The sequence below is a fragment of the Lissotriton helveticus genome, chromosome 2_1, assembly GCF_964261635.1.
Source record: "Lissotriton helveticus chromosome 2_1, aLisHel1.1, whole genome shotgun sequence".
In the NCBI taxonomy this organism is placed as follows: Eukaryota; Metazoa; Chordata; class Amphibia; order Caudata; family Salamandridae; genus Lissotriton; species Lissotriton helveticus.
This window is the reverse complement of record NC_136059.1, coordinates 798040387-798064594: the sequence shown is the minus strand read 5'-3', so window position 1 is coordinate 798064594 and position 24208 is coordinate 798040387.

Sequence of the window (24208 nt, the reverse complement as noted above, 5' to 3'; positions counted from 1 at the left end):
ATAACACCCATTCATAGTCCAAGCCATTAGTCTATTGTATTAGGGTTTTCCAGCAAGTTGCAACTTTCTATATATTTGAAATTCTCATTTTCCCAACTTTTGGAAATTTAGTCAACATCAGGCCTACACTTATAATGACACTTAATTAAAAAAAAACAATATCGAGAAACAGAAATTATTGTGTTAAAAATATTGATTCCCAAAAAGTAAAAAATATTGAAAACAATATATCATTTCACCCTAATATCGTTAAAAAACATAATTTTTTTAAATTTATGTATATATAGTTTAAAATGAAACATCTTAAATATTTTAATATATAACAGTAGCATAATGTAAATTAAGTAAATGTAAATAATATTTAATACTATATATAAATATAAACTTATATTAACACACATGTATGTTTATATATACATATATCTAATGTAACACTATCATAAAAAATATATTTTTACATTATATTAATTCTTTTGGTTATGTTTTTAAATTTACTCCTATGAAAAGCACATTATATACAAATATATTTATATATATATATAGATATATATATAAATATATCTATCTATCTATATATATATATATATATATATATATATATATATATGTACCTACTGGGGGTCGCCAGTAGGTAGTTATAGTTAGGATTGTTTTCCATAGGAAATCCGCAACATTCTATTGGGAATAACTTTGGCGCCGGTGGACGAATCTTCGGGAATTTCTCAAAGAAGATGGCCCGCTCCGCTCTGCTCCTTCCCTGAAAGTTTGGAGGGGATTCGTCAAGCGAGGGCCGAGATATTTGGGGGGTCCCAAAACGTGTTTTCCCCATGTTAATTTCCGTAGGGCGGTTGGACTCACTTTTAGCCCGAACGGCTGAATGGATTTCCACCAAACTTGGCAAAATTGTAGGGACTGGTAGCCCGATGTGCCTTTGCTATGTCTCAAGATATGTGCTCCAGTGGATTTTGAGTAATTTAGGTTAAAAAAAAATATATATCTATATGCGTGCCCAGGTACCCTGGGCGCGTACCAGCGCGAGACGCGAGTTCGCGAGCGGAAAGCTGATTGGCTCTCGGGTGTCTGTCAACATTCCAAACAGTCCGGAGCGGTCGCCATCTTGTGTGTTGGTAGGATCGAGACACAAGAGGTGGCAAAAACAAAGGGGGAAATTACCAAAAAGGGGGCAGGGTAGACCCCCCTGACCCCTTAGGTTTGATGTGGGAGCTATAAAAGGGCTTCGCGCGGCAAAAAAAAAAATCGATTTTCGCGGAGGGAGCGCCCGGTACGCGCACCGTGGAGCGTACCGGGGAGCATACCATGGAGAAAGCCAGTGAAACAGTAAAATAATAATTTAAAGTGCTTAGAGGTAGGGTAGCTCTGCATAGAGTTGTTGTGTTGTGTGGGTGATTTAAGTACCAACATGTAGGTACCAATGCAGAGTCTTAAATTCAATGTACACCGTCTCCTCTGTAGATAATTTGCATGTTGTTACAGAAGTTATTGTGGTATATGGAATCTATACCATAGTCTGTCAGGAAAGCAGAAACAACATGGAGGCAGGAGATGAAAAAGAGATGTCAAATACACATTGGAGATAATATAGTGAGAGAAAGGAAGTAACTATGAGCAAAATTACTATGTAACAGAAAAAAGTTGCATAGTATACTATAAGTCTCACTTTATATTATAATCATTTTGGTACTATTTCACGAATTACATATAAAAATGAATAATGTCTCAAACAATTTTTAATTATTAAATACAAATCTATTGTTCTGATTTTTCAAAATTTAAAAGAACTTCCAACATTAGATCATCTGGAATCTCCTCATTTTGATTCCATGATTCTATGCTTTCAACACAGTCAATTAATTCTTGGTCAAGAGATTGATCCATAAATTCCAAGTCATCAATATCTTCTTCAGGATTGTTCTGAATCATAATTTCGAAAGAAATATTAATTATGTCTTCTTTTCCTTCCATTTTCTTGCTGTAAATTGCATAAAAAATAACTATATCAGTAGAGTTAGGGCACTGTTGGGTTTAAGTTCAGACAGGTACTTCTGAGTTTTTAACAGTGAAGTTATCTTTGGGCTGTGTATGGTTTCAGGCAGGAAGTAGAAATATAAAAAAGTGCATGTGATGAAGCCTAAGTAAATTCATAATTATATCAGAGAAGCTTAACTCAATCCATACCTATATCAGAGAAGCCTATCTCAATCTATAACTATAACAGAGGGACAGTACATAACTATCAGAAAACTTTTTCCAAATTAACTTAAAGTGCACAACATAGTTCCCCTTACAAATTAACAACTTACCTTACAGAAAGCTGTTGAAGTTTTCTGAGAATATCCTGTATAAATGTACCTCATGTAGTTCTAGTCAAAATGGCCGTGTTTCCCTCTCATTTTTCATATATATTCATGTACATAACCAATCAAATGTCAGCACGTAAAAGTAGAAAATGAAAGTAACATTTTAATTGGTTTTTGTCATGTGATTTACCTCAGGATATTTAGACAGGGCTACAGCCCAAATGGCTCAATGGAAGTCCACCAAATTTTGGAAAATGGTATGGACTGTTATGTAGTAGGGCCTATTCTATATTTGGTGAAAGTTTCTCCAGTGGTTTTTAAGTAAATTGACATACAAAAATTTTTGGGGGGCGCTACCGGTGCGCGCCCCAGTACGCGCACCGGCAGCGCAACGGGAGTCCTCCATCTTGTGTTTCAGTAGAATTGAGACACAAGATGGAGGATAAACAACGTTGGGAATGGGTATAAGGGGGCACGGTAGATACCCCCTGACCCCCCTAGGTTTTCTGAGGGGGGCTTAGGAGGCCCATATAGGCCCAAAAAAATTTCGCGGGGGAAGCGCCCGGTACGCGCACCGGGAAGTGTACCGGGGAGCGCACCCGGAAGCATACCGGGGAGCGTACTTTGGTGAAAAACAGTGAAAAAAAATAGATTAAAGTAATCATTTTGAGTGATGAGAGGTAGGGTAGCCCTGAAAAGAGCTTTTGGGTTCTGTGGCTGATTTAGGTACCTACAAGTAGGTTCCAATGCACAGTCTTAAATTCAGGAGGAATATTCTATTCCCCTCATCTGAGAAGTGCACACCATCTCCTCTGTAGATATCTTGCCTGTTGTAACGCAAGTTATTGTTGTATATTGAACCCATTCCATAGTCTCTCATGTAAGCAGAAACAGATGTATTCACATGTTTCCGTGCTTTCTCAAATTGTGGACAAAATTGGTTGGACCACTTCCATTTCTGTCTTTGGCATATATTGGAATATACCAAGGCAGTTTGTGGAAAAAGTGTCATCAATTGCCCAAAGGTGTCCTTTAAAAGCATTTCCAGACCTACCCCAGTCAAAGTGCCTAGGTCATTTCCACCACAGTGCAAAATTATGAGGTCAGGGTGTGGCAGATGGTGAAAGGTTTTCACCAATGGTATCAATTGATGACATCTCAATCCTCTCTGGCCAATCCACTTGATGTCTACATTTGAAAAATCAAGGTTTTGAAAATTTCTGATAGCTGCATACCTTTGAGCCCAGTGGATGTAGCTATGTCCAATAATCCAGACAGAAAACATGGTGAGAGGAGGTTCTGGTGCAGTCAGATGAAGTGTAGGAATAAAATGGCAGTTGGAACAGTAGGATTTTGCAAAAAAAAACCTGTGGAGTTTCAGTGCTCTTGAATCACAAGCAATGATTGGTGGATTCAGATAGTTGAAAACTGAAAGTTAGGACCGGATACGCTGGTGTATTGAGAGGTCAAACATCCTTGCTGAGTTCATTTGCAATATTGTAGAATAAACTTTTAAACCTGAGAGTTCAGTGAGGAGGGAGTTGCTATGGTAACAGGTAGAAAGGGCTGAGGGGGGGAAGGGTGTTGGTTTGAAAATAGAGAGGGAAGAGTTTTAATTGGTTAACATGAGTGATATGTGTGTAGAATTAGAGGTTTTCTGTGCCATTCATGGTTGCAGTGCCTGGAGTGCATACCTTTTGCTCCGCTAAAGAAATATTGGTGAGACTTGTATACTCTATGGAAAAGATTTGGAAGCAAAATGTGGTTTTTTAATGTTGCTTTGTGTCATGTTTTTTGATAATGCTTGGTAAAAAGTTTTTGCTGTATAGAGGAATTGTATTTTGTAAAATTGTGAAGTTTCAGTAGTGACATGGAATGCTTATACATAGGACCTGTGCTGTGTTTCTTAAATGTGATGTGAAAAAAGATTTTGGGGAAAATGAATGGCGTTTACATTTTTAAGAAGGAATAAATAGTGTCTACATGATTAAAGAAATATATTTGAACCTTTCACAATGATGTCACCTGTGTTATCTCAGATTAGGAAGCACATTGAGCTTCTTTCTTGTTGGTTTGTGTCATGTTTTTTTGATAATGCTTGGTATGAACCTTTGCAAGATAGAGGATTTGTATTTTGTGAAATAGTGAGGTTTCAGTAGTGAAATTGAATGCTTGTACATAGGACCTGCGCTCTGTTTCTAAAATGTTATTTAAAAAACGATTTTGGGGCATATCAATGGCTTTTATATTTTTGAGAAGGAATAAATAGTGTCTGCATGATTAAATAAATATTTTTGAAACTTTCACAATGATGTCACCTGTGTTACCTCAGATTAGGAAGCAGATTGAGTTTCTTTCTTGTTGGGTTGTGTCAAGTTTTTTGATAATGCTTGGTATCAACATTTGCAAGATAGAGGAATTGTATTTTGTGAAATAGTAAGGTTTCAGTAGTGAAATTGAATCCTTGTACATAGGACCTGCGCTCTGTTTCGTAAATGTTATTGGAAACACGATTTTGGAGCAAATGAATGGCTTTTACATTTTTGAGAAGGAATATATAGTGTCTGCAAGATTAAATAAATATATTTGAACCTTTCACAATCATGTCACCTGTGTTTCCTCAGATTAGGAAGTAGATTGTACAGATGAGGTGAGGCATGTCCAGGGGTGCAAAGGAGGGGAGGCCTGTGTCCATGAGTGCAGTGGAGAGGACTCACCTCCTCTGACCCTTGGACAAGACTCACCTCCTCTGTGCCCCCTGGACAGGCCTCAATGTATTGGGTATAATTGATGGTAACAGGGTGCAGATGAGGTGAGGCGTGTCCAGGGGTGTAGATGAGCTGAGGCCTGTCTAGGGGTGCAGATGAGGTGAGGTCTGTTCAGGGTTGCAGATGAGGTGAGGATTGTCCAGGGTGCAGAAGAGGTGAGGCCTGTGTTCAAGAGTGTAGTGGGAGAGAGGCCTGTCCAGGGGTGCAAAGGAGGTGAGGCCTGTGTCTAAGAGTGCAGTGGGCGAGAGGCTTCATGAAGTCCAGCCCACTGCACTCTTAGACACAGGCCTCACCACCTCTGCTCCCCAGGACACGCCTCTGTCCCACTACACTCTTGAACACAGGCCTCACCTCCTCTGTACCCCTGGACAATCCTCACCTCATCTGCAACCCTAAATCACTTTTTAAACAGGCCTAAATGTATTGGGTATAATTGATGGTAACAGGGTGCAGATGAGGTGAGGCCTGTTCAGGGGTGTACATGAGGTGAGGTCTGTCCAGGGGTCCAATTCATGTGCCCTAAATCGATTTTTAATTAATATTTAAAAAACAGAGCACAGGTCATATATAGAAGCATTTCATTGCACTACTGAAACCTCATTTTTTTTACAAAATACAATTCCTCTATGTAGTAACATTTCTTTACCAAGTATTATCAAGAAATATGACACAAAGGAAGAATAAAAAAGCTTAATCTGCTTCCTAATCTTAGAAAACACAGCTGACATGTTTGTGAAAAGTGCAGGTATATTTATTTAATCATGCAGACACTTTCTAATCCTTCTGAAAAATGCTAAACCCATTCATTTGCCCTTTAATCGTTTTTATAGTAACATTAAAAAAACTGAGCACAGGTCATATGTACAAGCATTCCATTTCACTACTGAAACCTCATTTTTTTACAAAATACAATTCCTCTATGCAGCAGAAATATTTTACCAAGCATTAACAAAAAAATAACAGAAAGCAACAATAAAAAAACACAATCTGATTCATAATATGAGGAAACACACCTGACATGATTGCGTAAGGTGCAGAGGAGGTGAGGAAAGTTGAAATGGCTTTCATGATTGCGAAAGTTGCTGAGGAGGTGAGGCATGTGTCTAAGAGTGCAGTGGGGGAGAGGCTTTATAAAGTCCTGTCCACTGTACTCTTGGACACAGGCCTCACCTCCTCTGCTCCCCTGGACAGGCCTCACCTCATCTGCATCCTGTTACCATCAATTATACCCAATGCATTGAGGCCTGTCCAGGGTGCACGGAGGAGGTGAGGCTTGTTCAAGGGTCAGAGAAGGTGAGTCCTGTCCATTGCACTCTTGGACACAGGCCTCACCTCCTCTGCACCCCTGCACAGGCCTCACCTCATGTGCACAACGTACTTACTAATCTGAGAAAACACAGGTGACATGATTGTGAAATGTGCTAATATATTTTTTAAATCACGTAGATACTATCTAATCCTTGTCAATAATGTAAAACCAATTCATGTGCCCGAAATCTTTTTTCAGAATAACATTTAAAAAACAGAGAAAAGGTCATATGTATAAGCATTTCATCACACTACTGAAACCTCGCTCATTTATAAAATACAATTCCTTTATGCACCAACATTTCTTTACCAAGTATTATCAAGAATGTATAAGTCTCTCTTATATTCTCTTCCTGACTTACTCTATTTTTTCACCAGTCCCCTTCTAACACCCTCTCTCTGACTTATTCCTTTTTACATCCTGACTCTGTGTTACACTCTCTTACACTTTCTCTTTGACTTACTTTCTCTTACACCCTGTCTCTGATTTATTCCCTCTCTCTCATTACACCTTGTTACATCCTCTCTCTGATTTACTTCCTCTAACACCCTCTCTCAAACTTACTCTCTCTACCTTTTACAGCCTCCCTCTCTTTTAGTCTCTTTTACATTCTCTCACCTTCTAATACCCTCTCTCTGTCTTACATCGTTTTACACCCTCTCTCTGTCTTACACCCTGTTACATCCTTTTTCTGACTTACTCCCTTTCTCCCTTTCTTTGACTTACTCCCTCCCCCTATTACATCCTTTTTCTGTCTTACAACATATTATACACTCTTTCTGTCTTACTCCTTCTCTATGTTTTACTCCCTCTACCTGTTTCTTTGTCTGACTCTCTCTGTGTTTTTGTGTTACTCCCTCTAGCTCTTTTTCTCTGTCTTACTCCTAGTTACATAGTTGCTGTGATATAAACTTAGATATGTTGTAAACTAGTGTTTATATCGTTTGCATATTGTCATTGCTTTGTTGTTTGGTAATAGTGGTCTATAATGTGTTATTTTTTTCTTTAACACAGATTGAAATCAAGATTTCAATAGTAAGGAAATATGCCCTCAAGGCAGAGGAGAAGAAAAGATGCCAAGCGGAAAAAATCAAAAACAGCAACGGAATTAAAGCACTCCTCTACAACAAATACTTCAAAAAACAGGAAAAAAGCTCCTGGTAAGACAACTAAGTCTTTCTTTCGGAACATATGTAGATAAAAAAAAAATGTTGATGAGAATGTGAATATACAGAAGGAGAGAGCAAATTTGAAAAGGAAGGAGAGGCCCCCCAAAAATGTTACTACTGGAGCAGGAGAGAATAATATGTTTAGGAATAGAAGGCAAAACCAATTTAGGGACATTCGTAAACGAAAGTTTAGCAATAGGGTGGTTTTAAATTTGTTCAAAAATATTAAGAATGGTAAACAGAGAGCTGCTTTTTATAAGAAAAAGAAAAGTGTAGAGAAGATTGTTGATCAGGCTTTTGAAGTTAAGAAAAAATTATTTATTTTAGTAATCAATAGAATTAGGACACTTAACAAGACAATTGATGTTTTCAAATCAAACAGTAGATGCAAAAGAGTAATTAATCGACTAATTTTTGTAACGTTTTTTCTGGAGAATGGATGCATAGTTCAAGTTGTGAGCCATTTTTTAATGAGGAGAGTTACTTCCAGGAGAATGATTTGGTGCATGCAGTTGACACCAGTGGTCGAGCATATGAGGTGAAAGACGATTGTACGATTGAAAAAGAGAAACTTGTGTCTAGAGATGCAGAAGAGGTGTTAGCTGATGAAGTTTTAGGGAGACGTACTAAGGGTCCAGTGTACACTTGGAAGTGTAGTAGTATTTGTAGTGTGCGACAGGATTCAATCGATTTGCTTCGTAATTTCTTACGTACATATAGTAAGAAAAGTCTAAAACAGAAAATGAAGATGTTGCAAGACTTAGATCCTTGCAGAGTGGAAGAAAACACAGGTTTGCAAGGGCATTCACTGGCTTGTCTTTCTAGAAAAGTATGTCAGAGTGTTTTTCATCATTTTAGGATGTTAGCAGTGCATCATAACAAAATGAGGAAATTAGTGAGAAGGTTGTATTATGCAAAAAGTCCAGCCCTTAAGCTTAAACAATTAAACAGTGCTATTTTGCATGGAACTGAATTAGATGTGAAGAAGATTTGTGAAGAAATTGAGATTTGTTATTTTGGTGAAAAAGAGGACAGTGTAGAAATTGACACAGTAATACAAGGTAATGTGTAAGACAATGTACAGATTTCAAGTACAGAAAAGTTTGACCAGGAAATTACCAAGTTTAAGGTGAAATCAAGTGAAAGGCCTAAGTGTTGTCGACGGACTCATTATAAGATTCAGACTAGGTTAGTTGATTTATATGCAGAAAGTGAAATGGAAAATAATAGTGAATGGAAGAATTTTGCAACTTATTTGTTGGTGGAGAATTCTTTTGATTTCAGTTCTGATCAGCGTATTTGTAAATATTGTTATAATAAATTAAATGAAAACAGAATGCCTGCTAGAGCTGTTCATAATAATCTTGAGTTGGTAGACATTCCTCCTGAATTGATGGATTTAAATACATATGAATCTATTTTGATTCAATGTGTCCATCCTTTTCAGGCTATTGTTCGCATGGAGCCTAAGATAGGGAAATTGCCTCCTTCAGATTTACAGAGAGGATTAAAGGGAAGAGTTGTTTATTTGCCTCTAGATTTCAAGAAAAATATTGATACAATTGGTGTAGAGAAAGTGGAAGAGGAACCTCTGGTTATTCTAGTTAATGGGGTTCCGACAAAGAGTAAGAAAATCTGGCAAGATTTAGTGGATGTTAGGAAAGTTAAAAAGGCAACGTTGTATTTGGTCAAAAACAATGAGTACTACAAACATGTATGTGTTGGAGCAGAGGAAAAAGCTGCAGAAGAAGACAGTGATTGTTCAGCCGGCCAAATTGAAAAAGTTGATGTGTCTAGAAGTGAAGAAATATATGAACATTATACTGTTCATCCTTTGCATTCCAAAGAAGTAATGGGGAATGCAATTGACTTGTTTCAAATGAAAGCAGCAAAAGGAAGTCCCATTAGTGTATGGGAAGAAAGTTTGGAAGCTTGTTCTTTTCCACATTTATTTCCAACAGGTCAAGGTGGACGATATGACGATCGACCAGTTCAAATTCCTGCATCAGAATACCGGACTTTAAGATTATATGCTGAAGATCCAAGGTTTCGTCAATGCATTCCATATTTGTTTCATCTACTGTATGAAAGGGACTTGTCTGGGCTTTCTTATGCAGTAAACCATATACTGAAAAGTGGAGCACATCTGCAAAATGTTTCTGCGAGGGACTGTATGGAGAAAGTCAATCTTCAAGACAATATTTTGAAATCTCATCTAATCAATCTCATGGCATGTCAGCATGGTACAAATGAGTATTGGTACCGTCGTCATGGGGAATTGAAATGTATGCTAAGAAACTTAGGAACTCCTACATGGTTCCTCACTCTTAGCTGTGCTGAGTATGCATGAGACGACTTACTTCAATTTTTACGAGAGGCAAATGCAAACATACAAAATATAGAATTCAAAACACCTGGAGAACTGTGTTCTTTGGATCCAGTGAATGTATGCAGATATCTCAATCATAGATTTGAAGCTATGATGTCTTTCATTATCAACCAAAAAAATTCTCCCCTTGGAGAGGTTTTGGATTTCTTTTGGAGAAAGGAGTATCAAGCGAGAGGTGCTCCTCACATACATATGTTGTATGGTTTAAAGATGCACCCAAAGTTGGAACAGATTCGGATGACACAGTGATGAGTTTCATTGAAGAGTATTCAACATGTGCTGTTCCGAAAACTACAGAAGAAAACAGTTTAAGGCAACAAGTTTTACGCTTTCAATCCCATCGTTGTGGAAAGTACTGTCGTCGAAAATTCAGAAACAAGGTCAAGTTCTACACAAAATGTCGTTTCGGGTTTCCACGACCAGTGATTTCTAAAGGAAGAGTAAATACTTTGATGTTTTCTCTGCAACATACTGTGACGAGGAAATCACCCAAAAATACATACAATTTAAAAAGAAACGAAGAGTCCAAGTACATCAACGACTACAATCCAGTGATTTTATCCATGTGGAATGCTAACATGGATATTCAGTTCGTTGCTGACAACTCTATTGCTGTGGCTCGATATGTGAAGTCTTGCATCACAAAAAAAGAAAAGACAGAACTGAAGGAAATGTGGGAGGACATTTCACGTGAAAAGAGTATAAGTAAAAAATTATACAGTTTCAGTCTGAAGATGTTGTCGCATCGAGAAATTGGAGCATATGAATGTTCTGATCGGTTATCATCAGCAAGTCTCTACGCCAAATCTAGAACAATTATTTGGGCGAGTCTAGGTCTTGCTGCAACACGTTTTGAAATCTGTACAAGAAATTGAATATTTGGCGGAGAAAGAACCAAACAGTACAGATATTTTGAAGACAAACATGTTGGATACATACTATCCAAATAGAAGTAGTCATCTTGAGAACAGTTGTTTGTATGAAGTTCTGCAAAACTATATTTATAAGAGGAACATCAGAGAAGATATCAATAATGGAATATATGCTGTCATTGGGTGTGAAGGATGTCTAGTGAAGCAGAGAAAAGGCATTTGATTAATCATCGAAAATTGAGTTGCGAAAATCCAGAGAAAAGGGAATTTTACTATTTAGCTCTTTTGCAACTCTTTAAGCCATGGCGTACAGAAGAAGAACTACTTGGAGATTTTCTCTGTTACAAAGATTCTTTTAATGCAACCAAGGATACCATAGAATGTCCTGTTTTTCCAAATTATCTGGAAATGTTGAACGAAGAAATAGAGCAAGAAGCCACAATTGATGTAGGGATTGCTAGAGACAGTTCTCAAGACAGTCAGAGTTCTACTTCATTGAGTCAGGATCCACTAGGAGGACCAATTATCCAAAATGAAGCTGCCACTGCCATGGTTGAGGTGGAAAGAGCTATGGAACAAGCTCAAGATGATGTAGTTAACTTACGAGATTTGGTGAAACAACTAAACCGTGAGCAGAAACAGATATTTGACGAAGTCACAGAACAGATTGAACATGGATTCAGTCAAGAGAAAAAAGAGTGCTCATGTACATCATTTAAGCCTGTCTGACTGTACGTGAGTGGAGAAGCGGGAACTGGAAAAAGGTTTCTGATTAAAGCAATTGCAACTTATCTGCAGAAAAGGACTGAATCACCGCTATCTTGTGTTGTTACCGCTCCAACTGGGCTGGTAGCACATAACATTAAAGGGATTACTTTACATCATTTACTGATGCTACCAGTTGAGCATGATAATAAATTGCAATACCACAAGCTATCTGGAGATGCGTGTTCTGAAGATCAAAGAGTCCTGAAGAAAATGAAACTTCTTATCTTTGATGAAGTAAGCATGGTCTCAAATCTAATGCTTGCTTTTGTGCATTTGAAAATGCAAGAAATTCTTAGAACAGAGTATGATGTGTTATTTGGAGGGAAACACATTATTGTTTTTGGAGATCTACTGCAGTTGACTCCAGTGAAAGGACAACCAGTGTTTAAAATGGTCACGCATGAAGATACCAGGAAGTGCCTAGGAAGCATTGGAAACGTTTATATATGGTTAAATTTCAAATATGCAGATCTACTTCAAAATATGCGACAGGCAAAGGATGAAGATTATAAAAATATTCTACAAGATGCAAGAATCAGAAAAGTAAGTGAGCATGGGAAAGAAGCTTTACATGCACGATTAATTTCAAATTTGTATCCAAATGAAAACATTCTTCCAGTGAATATTTTTAAGAAAATTAATGAGAACAAATCTGGGATATGTTTGATGCCAACTCTGCAAGAATGTTCCATCTTCAACAACAAAATGTTAAAGTTAGAAAATGAAGAGATAGTGAAACTGGAAGCTATAGATAAAATAGAGCATATGGGAGCAACAATTATTTTGTCAGAAAATTTGAAATCAAAATTGGATTCATTAGAGAAGAGTATATCTAAAACTGCTGGTTTTGAAAAGACTGAATGTGTGTTTAAATTGTCGTATCATTTTGAGAAGAAATTTAAATGTTGACAGAGGTCTGGTAAATTGAGCAATGGGTCATGGAATTGAATTTTTAAAAATTAAATTTGATGGCATTGAGGAAGTACAACAAATCAGTCGTTGTTCTGCTAGATGTTTGCTTGTAAAATACTTCTATGTTCGCCGAAAACAGTTTCCTGTTTGTTTGGCATATGCAGTGACAATTCATAAATCTCAAGGTTTAAGTGTAGATAGTGCTTTGGTGAACATTGGAAGTTCAGTGTTTAAAGAGGGTATGGCATATGTGGCATTATCACGAGTCAGAACTTTATCAGGATTGTAGTTGATTGAGTGTGATGAAACAAAGACTTGTGCAGATCTAGATTGTGTTAAAGAATACAATAGGTTAAGAAGAGAGTATGCTCCACATTTGCCTCAATATCCTCTGTTTGAAAAACATGTGGTAGGCCGAAAAAGAAGTAATGAGAATAATTGCAGTGAGGTAGTAGCAAAAAGACAAAAAGTAGATGAAACTGTAATTGTAAGCAGAAAGAAAAAGGATTCTGTTGAAGATGTTGTTGGATTTCAGTTTGAAAACAATTCTGGTGTCAACTGCTATGCTAATGTAGTGGTTAATGTTGTTTTTTTTCTTCAAACTTTACAAGAACAAATTGTTGAAAATCGGGATCAAAGATTCTGTTGTATATTGAATTCTGTGTTTGAGAAATGTAGCAGTGATAGAGCAAAAATAGAAAGTGTTTCAGAAATTCGAAATCTTTTAGACATATGTTCTGGTCAAATACAATTTTCACAGAATATTCAGCAAGATTGTCAGGAATTTTTTATGTGTATGTTTGATGTATTGGAAGATGAAGATGTAGATATAAAAAATCTTTGTTGCCTTTCTTATCAATGGCAGCATGACTGCGACAACTGTAGTTTATCAAGTAGTACTACAATAGACACCGAAAGATTTATATATTTGACTTTACCAGACTGCAAATCTGTGTCTTTTAATAATCTAGTTAAAGCAGCTGATCACAATATGGTGTGTACCCAATGTAAGTCTGCAATGCTGTCCACATTATTTATACAAAATTATGGTCAGTATGTCATTTTAATGTTCCAACGATGTAGACCTGATGGAACTAAATTGACAACTTCTATTAAAAATTTCGTGGCTTCTCAGTTATCAATTTCAGGAAGAACTTTTGCAACTGTAGCTATTATTTATCATGACGGTCCTTCAACAACATCAGGGCATTATACAATTTATTTAAAATGTCGAAAAGGTTGGACTAACTGTAATGATACTCATTTGACTTTCAAACAACGTTTGCCTTTTGACTTAAAAAATTCATACCTAGTGTTTTTACAACCAAAATTTAAGTAAAGGTAATTGGCCTATGAAGACGGGAGCAGTTAATAAAAGTTAGTCTGCTGTTTAAAATTATATTTTGAGTAAAAGTGTTCAAGATAATATAAAAATTCTAGTTGTCATATAGGTACTGTAAATGGATCTCATAGTAAGTGATATCAGTATTATAGGAAATGTTGAATATCAGTGAGCAAGAGATGGAAATATGAATATTTAAACATTGTGAAAATGTTGTATGAGCTTTTCTTTCAGAACGTTGGGAAAACGGTAATTTCAGAGATTGTTTTGAGTAATTTAAAACATACTAATACATCTGACACTATTTTGCCTTATGGAAAAGTGAAGGAATAAGCAAAGAGTCATGACTGAACACAAGTAGGAAATGAAAACATTAAAAAATATTTCACATGTTCTTGGAGCTTTTCTTATAGAAAGTCGATGAAATGGAAGTTTTAGAGAACAGCAGAGTATTTTCCATTGAAAAGGACCTCCATGATGTACTATTTGGCTTAAAAGAAAAGTAAGTGAATCAAAGATTAGTGTACATATGTGATTTGTAAGTTTATATGGTTTTTTTTCCCGCTGTCATATGATGAGTAGTTTGAACTCACTATTTTTAGTGAAATTCAATATATTCTGACAACAGCAAAAATAAACTATGTAACATGTTGTACAAGTTATTCTATAGTTTGTATTGTGTAATTTAAATTGTATTCCTATTGTCTCACACTCACTTTCCTTTTTCCACCCTCTTTCAACTCTCTTTACTCACTCACACTGTCTTTCTCTTACTCTGTTTCACCCCTGTTCCTTTACTGCACTTCTTTCACAACCCCTCATTCCCATTTCAACTGTCTGCATCCCCTCTCTCCCTTGCACACTTTTCAGCTTTCAGTCTCTCTGCTTTACTTCCCTTTTCCGTCTTTTCCTCCTTTGCTCTTTTAGTAATTCCTCTTTACTCACTCGCCTCTTTTATCGCACTCTGTCACTATAATTCACCCACTCTCTCTCACTTATCTTTCTTTGCTCCTTTCTTTCGACCTCTTCTCTCTATTTTCCGTTCACTACCTCTATGTCCTCAGTCCCTCACCCTCCTTGTGTTATGCTCACTTGTGTTTATCTACCCTCTATCATTTCTCTTACAACAACTTCACTGCTCCTCTTTCATCGTTCTTCACTCCATTTCTTTTAGTCCGGTTACATTACTACCCCTCATTTCCTATCTTTCACTGTCCTTCTCTTTACTTTCATGACTGAATCACATTCTCTCAGTACCACTGCTTTAGTCCTCTTCCCCTATTTTTCCTTCTTTTGCTCCCTTACTCATTTTCCTTTCCTCACTCATTATACTCCATTTCACTCAGTCCTTCCATTAGTTCCTCTGTCTACTAACTTCCTCACTCTTTTTCCCTCAATCCTTCTATATTATCCTCTCTCCCTTCATCCCTTCACCCTGTGACTCCCCTTCACTCACTCTCAGTCATCTTCCATTCATCATTCTTGTAAATGCATCCTCAATCAGACTCCTTTCCCTTTCAGTCATTCCCTTTTTACTTACTCCTCTTTCCTGATTTAGTTTTGCTAACTCACATTCTTTTAGTATCTTTCTTACCTTCAGTTCATTTCTCTCTTCTTCTCTTCCTCTCTGTCACTGAATGTATCTGCCTTACTCTTAGTAATTTGCTCTCTTTCTATTTCTTTTTCCCTCTTTTTGTCCTTCTACATTATTTTATTTCCCTTTCTGTGTCGTTCACTCTTACTTTATTTCTTAGTACACTTTTATGATTTTTAACCTCTTGACCTGTTTCTTCTAGTTTTAAAATATATATTTTACTAATCATAACTTATTTTTTCTTCTCTCTTTCACAGATACAAAGTGTAGTAAAAACATGTAATTAAATTTACATTAATTATATGGTAAGTGTGACCAAAAAAATTTAGTTTGTCATCACCCTTTGCTTTAAGCTCACTACTATTCTCTCACCCTACCTCACTCCTGTTTCCTTACTCTGCTTCCCTCACTTATTTTTATCCTCCATGTTTACTCCTCTTTCCTTTACTCTCCTACCACATTCAACTTCTTTCAGACCAACCCTGCTTGACTTCCCTTACCCTCTGTTCCCTTCCTTCGCTCCATCACTCATTCCCTTTCCCTTACTCACTTACTTCACTCCTCTCACTCCTTCTCTCAGTCCGTCTGTCCTCACAGTTCCTCACTCCCGTTCCCTGACTCTGTCTCTCTTACCGTCACTGTCTCTGTCCTCTCACTCTGTCACTACTCTTTCGTCATGCTCACTCCCTATAACTCACCCACAATCCCTCAGTTACCTTTCTTTGCTGCTTCACTCAGTCCCTTTCAGTAACTCCTTCCTTTACTCTCTCTGTCCTTTCTCTCTGTCACTCCCCATGCCTTACCCTTATTCACTTTTATCCACCCTCTTTCACCCCTCTTTAATTACACTCACTGCTTTTTTCTCACCCTCCCTCACCCCTGTTCCTTTACTCCGGTTCCGTCACTACCCCTCATTCTCCATCCTTTACTGTCCCTCCCTTTACTTTCAACACCCACTCACATTCTCACAGTACCTCTGCTTTAGTCTTCTTCCTCTCTCTTCCCTTCTTTCGCTCCCTTATTCATTTTCCTTCTTTCACTTACACCGTATTACACCTTCTCTCTGTCTTACTATCTAATACACAGTCCCTCTGTGTTGCTCCCTCTAGCTCTCTTTCTCTTAACATCACTCTCTCTGTGTCCTTCTCTCATGCTCACTCCTTCTTTATTTTTTTTTGGGTGTGCGCCCCGGTGCGCATACCGGTACGCGTGCCCTGGAGAAAAAAGAATGACAGAGTTTTTAAAAAATGTAGCATTTTTTTATAAATTGGAGGTAGTTCTAAAAAGAACTGTTTTTTTATTCTTTTTGTTGTTTTATATATTTTTTAATGTTTTTGAACATTTTTTACTTTTTTTGGCTTTTATGAACAATTTTATATTTTTTCTGTAATTTTTATGGGGACAAACAAAAAACAGGGAATTGTAAACCGCTCAACTGGAGCAAAAAAAATCAAGAAAAAATTAAGGCTTCTTTTTGCACTGGTGGTTGTCTCCAGCACGGTTAATCAATTTGATGCTTTGTTCACGATAAGAAATTGTAGTCCCACAAAATACGCAAACAATTTTAAAATCTCCAAACTGGGTTTGGATGTTTGGGACCATCTCCCTTGCCGCTGGACCCGATGGAGTGTGTTGTTTGCCTGTGGAGGTGCTTGCAGAAGATTGGGGAGGGTTTCTGGTTAATTCTCTCACCTCTGCCGCAGAATAGTTGTTGGGATGCCTCCGTTGCATGTGGCGAATCATGGTATTATTACCAAAAGAGTACTTTTTCGCAGGGTTCCCCCTGGAAAGTACAGTGCCACATATCAAGCATGTCACTTTCGCCGCATTGACTTTCTTTTCGCCCCTTGGGAATTTAAAAAACTCCCACGCAATGTGCTCTCTCGGTTTATAAGGGGTATTGTCTTCAGGCAGGAAAGTCCTCCTCTCCTCCTCCTCCTCCTCCTCCTCCTCTTCTTCTTCACCACCAATGTGGTGTTGTGGTGGTCCTTGTGGTGGTGGTGGTGGTGGTGCTGCAGATGCTCCTGCTGCTGCTAGTACTGTAGCCATTTCTCAATGAATGGAAACAGGTCCTTCCTCACTCAAAGAACAAAGTGAGAATGAGGAAAAAAGGTGGGGGCTTTCATCATTTGGAAAACAAAACTGTTCTGAACCAATGAAAAGTGTTATTTTCAGGTCACATGACCCGACGCGCTTACGCTACGCGCCCGGGGACGCGCCCCGGGGCGCGTAGGGTAAGCGCGTCGGGGTGCTTACGTTGCACGATCGTATGCGCTCGGGCGCTTCCGGGTGCTCTTACGCCGTGCGTCATAAGACGCATCTCGCGGCTACGCGATACGTGCCTTATGACGCACGGCATCGCGGCTACGCGATACGTCACAATATTGTTTTCGTTCGCGGCAATAGCGCACCGGAACGCTCACAGGTACGCGCACCGGGGCGCGCCGCAACACTGCGCTTACCGGTGCGCTCACAGGTACGCGCACCGGGAGCGCTCCAGGGCAAAAAAAAAAAGGGAAAAATGTACATTAAAAAAATAGTATTACAAAAATATACAATATAAAATTCATTATAAAAAATATTATATTTCATAGCTTTAGAGATTTGTTATTAAAAAACCTTTGAAATTCACTGAAAAAAACATAGGTTTGAGGCCCTATATATAGTTAGGAATTAGCATTTAAAAAACCTATGAAATTCACTGACAAAACCATAGGTTCACACCAGTTATAGTTAGGAAATAGCATTTAAAAAACCTATGAAATTCACTGCAAAAACCATAGGTTTTACACTAGTTATAGTTATCTGGAAATTTTACTCGCATAAAACCATTGAAATTCCCACGTTATAGTTAGTTGGACTCACTATAACTTGCGCGTGCAATGCACTGCTGATGACGTCACATATTACATCACTCATGACATGGTCAGTGACATCACTCATGACATCACTGATGACACCATCCTTGTGACAGAGTGACAGACCTCCTTTCACTGTAATGTAACCCTTGAAACACATATTCAAAAATAGAAACTAAAATTTTCTAAAAAATGGAGATACCCATACCAGTTACAACAACCAATTCAGTAATTCAACCATCTATATACACATCCACTCATTCACCAACAGTTCTATATAGTCACTCATACATATACTCACTCATCATATGTAATGAAACACCTATACATCCTGTTACACACCGACAGTCATCCAAAAGTTACTCACACACATACTCACACATGCAAATAAACTATTGAACATCCATTTATTTGCATATACAGCTATACACACACTACCACCTTACTTCTAAGGAAGCTTACACATATTTACTCTCTTAAACAATCACTTATAGAAACACATACTTATTTAAACAGGAACTCTTACAATCTCTTACTCTCACATATACTCACTTATATACATCAATATTCACATATACAAGATTAAAACATATGTAGTTACTGATAAAGACACAAGTGAGACAGTCATTCACTCACTACCATACACATATACACACTCATTCACCCATGCAGTCCTGCACATATGCTGTCTTTAAAACACATACAAACAGAGAGTCAGTCACTCATGCATCTATGTGCTAAGTAATACCCCCACCAAACCATACAGACACTCATACTGATACTAAAAAAAACATCTAATAACCCATATACATACACATGTAGCTACTCACCAACCCATGCAGCCACATATACACAAAGTGAAACACTAATACATATATTTAAATATTCAAACATTACTCACTAATATATGTATTCACTAAGATACACTTAATAAGCCAGTTAACCAATCAATTTTTTTTTTTTTAAACATCCATGTAAACACTTATTTAAACATTTATTCTTCCATCAACTTTTACATATACATATATAACACATATTTATTTTTCAGAAAGACTCACATTCACTGGATGGTGTCATCAGTGATGTCATGAGTGATGTCACTGACCATGTCATGAGTGATGTAATATGTGACGTCATCAGCAGTGCATTGCACGCGCAAGTTATAGTGAGTCCAACTAACTATAACGTGGGAATTTCAATGGTTTTATGCGAGTAAAATTCCACGTAACTATTACTGGTGTGAAACCTATGGTTTTTTCAGTGAATTTCATAGGTTTTTTAAATGCTAATTCCTAACTATAACTGGTGTGAAACCTATGGTTTTTTCAGTGAATATATATATATCCAAGAAAACAGCGTTCCAAACTTGCACTCAGGCAGCATACAAAACAAGGCAACAATTGGGTTAGCAAGTCAAAGGTTTATTCCTCCATAAACCCTTCGTGACGTGTTTCGCGCTTCAAGAAGCGCTTGTTCACACAATGGATTAAAAAAAATCCCCCTTTTTAAGTCGCTACTAGCGTAAAGTTCATAAACATAAACATAGGACAAAATAACAGGCGCCATTGACAAGTGGACAAAACATTCAAAACATAATTAGACCTGAGGAGGGGGGCCACGCAGCCCCCTCCAATAATTTAATTTTGAAAAAAACTGGTCATGCCCCGGGGTATGGGGTCCCCGGGGCCGAATATGGCCTCGGGAGGGGTGCCACGCAGCCCCCTTCCAATTTTTTAAATTAAAAAAAAAGGGGTCAAGCCCTGGGGGATGTGATCCCCAGGGCCAATAAAATAGGGAAGGAAGGGGGGCCACACAACACCCCCTTTCTAAGAATAAAAAATAAAATAAAAGACCAGAATCGTGCTGGAGGCCCCTCCCTGCCCTGCAGCACTCTGCAAATGTGCCCCCTGGCGCGTTGTAAGATGGGGACCTAATTCCCCTTAAATACTGGGGGTCCCTGGGGGCCAACTATCCCACCAGGAACCTCCAGGTTGCACCAGTATGCATCAGGGAGCTGCGTTGCAGAGAAGTGTTCAGAGACCACGCCCCTTTTCACACCTCTCTGCAACGCAGCTCTGTGGCACTTAATGGAGGTACCTGGTGGTCTAGTTGCACCCCAGGGCCCCTCAGGATTCAATGGGACTTAATCCCCCAACTTAAAAAAGTGCCACGGAGAACGTTTGCAAAGTGGTGAAGGGAGGGGGCGGGGCCTGAGGTGTCATGTGTGCAAACACACCCTGTTGCGCGTTTTAAGTTGCGGAATTAATTCCTCTTGTATCCTGAGGGCCACTGGGGGTCAACGAGCCCACCAGGTACCTTCAATAAGCGCCACAGAGCTGCGTTGCAGAGAGGTGGTCAAGGCCGTGCCCCTTTTTACACCTCTCTGCAACGCAGCTATGTGGCACTTACTCGAGATACCTGGTGGGCTAGTTGGACCCAAGGGACCCTCAGGATTCAAGGGGACTTTATCCCCCAACTTAAAACGGCCACAGGGCGTGTTTGCACACATGTCACCTCAGACCCCCCCATCCTTCCTCAGTGTGCAAACGGGCCCTGTAGTGTGTTTTCAGATGTAGTTTTAATCCCCCTGCCCTATTATGTACTAGGGTCTTACAGAGGAGGTCATGGTAATAACAGGAGTACCCCAACACATAGTGTTCCCTAGTGTATGTAGGTGTTTTCACTGTATTCTAAGTGTCTTTCAGCATAGCACTGGCTTTAGGACCGGTTAGTCAGATTCAGTTACCACCAGTACCTGTCTGAAAATGTTGTGGGCACAGGAGGACTTTCTGCTTCTCTGTTGGTTCTTTCTGTACATTTCTTCTTCTTCCTGCACTTTTCTTCGTCTTTGTGGACTTCTGTTTCTACTTTCTGCATTTCTTTTTTTCTTTCTGTGCGTTGTTTTTTCTTTCATCACATGTCGTACCTCTGTAGGCATAGTTAGAAACTTGCATTTAAAAAACCTTAGAAATTCACTGAAAAAAACGTAGGTTTCAGGGGCGTTATAGTTAGTTGGATATTTCACTCATACAAAACCATAGAAATTCCCCCGTTATAGTTAGTTCAGCTAACTATAACTTGCGCGCCCACAATGCACTGCTGATGACATCACATATTACATCACTCATGACATGGTCAGTGACATCACTCATGACATCACTGATGACATCTCAAATGACATCACTGATGACATCACAGATGACATCATCCTTGTGATAGAGTGGCAGACCTCCTCTCACCCTAATATAACCTTTGATACACACACTCAAAAATAGAAACTAACATTTTCAAAACAATGGACATACCAATACCAGTTACAACACACCTATTCAGTACTTCCAAGATCTACACATACATCCACTTATTCACCAACAGTCCTATACAGTCACTCATATATGTACTCACTCATCATATGTACTCATACTCCTATACATCCTATTACACACTGACACGCTTCCATAGAGTTACTCACACACATAGTAACACATGCAAACAAAGTATCAAACATTCATTTACTTGCATATACAGTTATACACACACCACCACACTTACTTCTACAGAAACTTACACATACCTACTCTCTTAAACAATCACTTAAAGAAAAACATACTTATTTATACAGGAACTCTTCCAATCTCTCACTCTCACATACACCAATACTCACATATACTATTTAAAAACATATGTAGTCACTCATAAAGACACTATTGAGACAGTCATTCACTCACTAACACACCCATACACACACTCATCAACCCATACAGTCCTGCAGACATGCTGTCTTCAACACATACAAACAGTGAGTCACTCATTCATGCATCTATGCACAACGGGGCATATTTACAATAACTGGTGCATCCCTGCAAATCAGCAGGGATGCGCCAGTTATTGTGTGCCACAGCTTCGCCATCATGGATGCACCGCATTTACAATGCAGCGCACCATGGTGCAAAAACGGCACAGATGCGTGATGCATCTGTGCCATAAAAGTGACACATTGCTGGAGTTGCGTCGCAAGCGTGACGCTGCTCCAGCAATGCTCTGGGGGCCCTATCTAGTTAATGCTGCGTCAATCCTTACGCCTGCTTCAGGCAGGCGCAGGGTTTTGACGCTGCATGGGCCTAAAAGTGACTGAGTGAAATCTTGTAGATTTCACTCAGCAACTTTTAGGAGGCGTTCCTGCGCCGGAACGCCCCCCCCTGCACAGGAACGCCTACATGTGGCGCAGGGCATTACAACGTGATGCATCTCCCAGATGCGTCACGTTGTAAGTACCCCTGCACCATGGAGCAGGATTTGCGCCGCCGCTGCGTCTCAAAAGTGACGCAACGGCGGCGTAAATGAGGCGCAAGGGACTTGTAAATCTGCCCCTAAGTAATACCGCCCACTGAACCACACAGATACTCAGACAGTCATACTGATACTCAAAAAACCAACTAATAACCCATATAGACACTCATGTAGCTACTCACCAACCCATTCAGCCACTTATACACAAAGTGAGAGACTGATACAGATATTTACATATTTAATCACTACTCACTAACCCATGTATTCACTAAGATATACTTAATCAGTCAGTTATACAATCAATTTTACAAAAAACAATATCCCTTTAGACACTAATATACCCATTTAGTCTTCCATCGACCTTGAGATATACATATATAAAACATATTTAATTTTCACAAAAACCCACATTCACTGGATGATGTCATCAGTGATGTCATTTGAGATGTCATCAGTGATGTCATCAGTGATGTCACTGACCATGTCTTTTTTTTTTTACTTTACTTATTACTTTCCCAAAAATGCATAACACAAAAAAAATAATATATCGAGTCGTGGAAACAATATTCATAAACACATACATCTAAATCAGAAAACAGCAGCATTTGTCTTGAAGAAAAAGAGGAGTACAAAGAAAAAAAAGAAGTACACATTGTAAAAAGAATAAAACATAGTTAACGAAGAGGCCCAGATATCAGAAAAAATATTTCAAAGCATAGACCAATGCTCTCCCTTAACAAATACACAGAAGCTTCCAGATTATGCCAGGCTAGCATCCTAGTTCTCCAATTGACAAAAGTAGGAGCCTCCAGACTTAACCACTGTGAAGTTATACATAGCCGTATCATGAACAGAAATGCTCTGGTGTACCTTGTTCTTTCGATAGTTCCAGAATATTCAAAGCCCAATATGATTAGCTCTGGGGAGATTTCAACCGGAATTTTAAGCACCTGATTGATAAAGACCTCAATATCCTCTCGAAAATCCATCAAGTTTGGGCACGAATAAAACATATGGATTGCATCTGTCGCATGAGATCTGCACCTCGAGCAGGAATCTCCCTTACCCCTTCCCACATTTAGCAATCTTAGCCGGAGTATGATATAAATCGAACATGGCCATATAACTTTGTGTACGTAAGCTGCCTGATACTAAAACATAGCTAGCTAGTTCCAATGCCGGTTTCAAATCCTCTGATGAGATACCAAATTTCCCCTCCCACTTAGTATTCTGAACATCCAAATCATCAGGAAGATCTAATAAGAGACATTGGTAGATAGCTCCTACTCTGGCCCTCTTTTTGACAAGTTCGAATAGAGTAATCTTGTCATAGAGAGTGGGTGTGCTATGATATTGCCTATCTAACAAACTCCTGATCTGAAGATATTTGAAAAAATCATTAGAATGTAGATGAAAGTTTTCCCTTAGAGAGGAAAAAGAAGCCAGCTGCCCATCGAGACCCAAGTCGCCAACATCTTTTAAACCCATGCTCTGCCATTTGAAAGTGACCCTATCCTGAAATATAGGTGGAAGCACACTCGCAGCGTTGAGGGGGGTATAGAACTTGATCTTCGATATAACAAACCTATGACGGATTTTCTGCCAGACTGAAAACATGG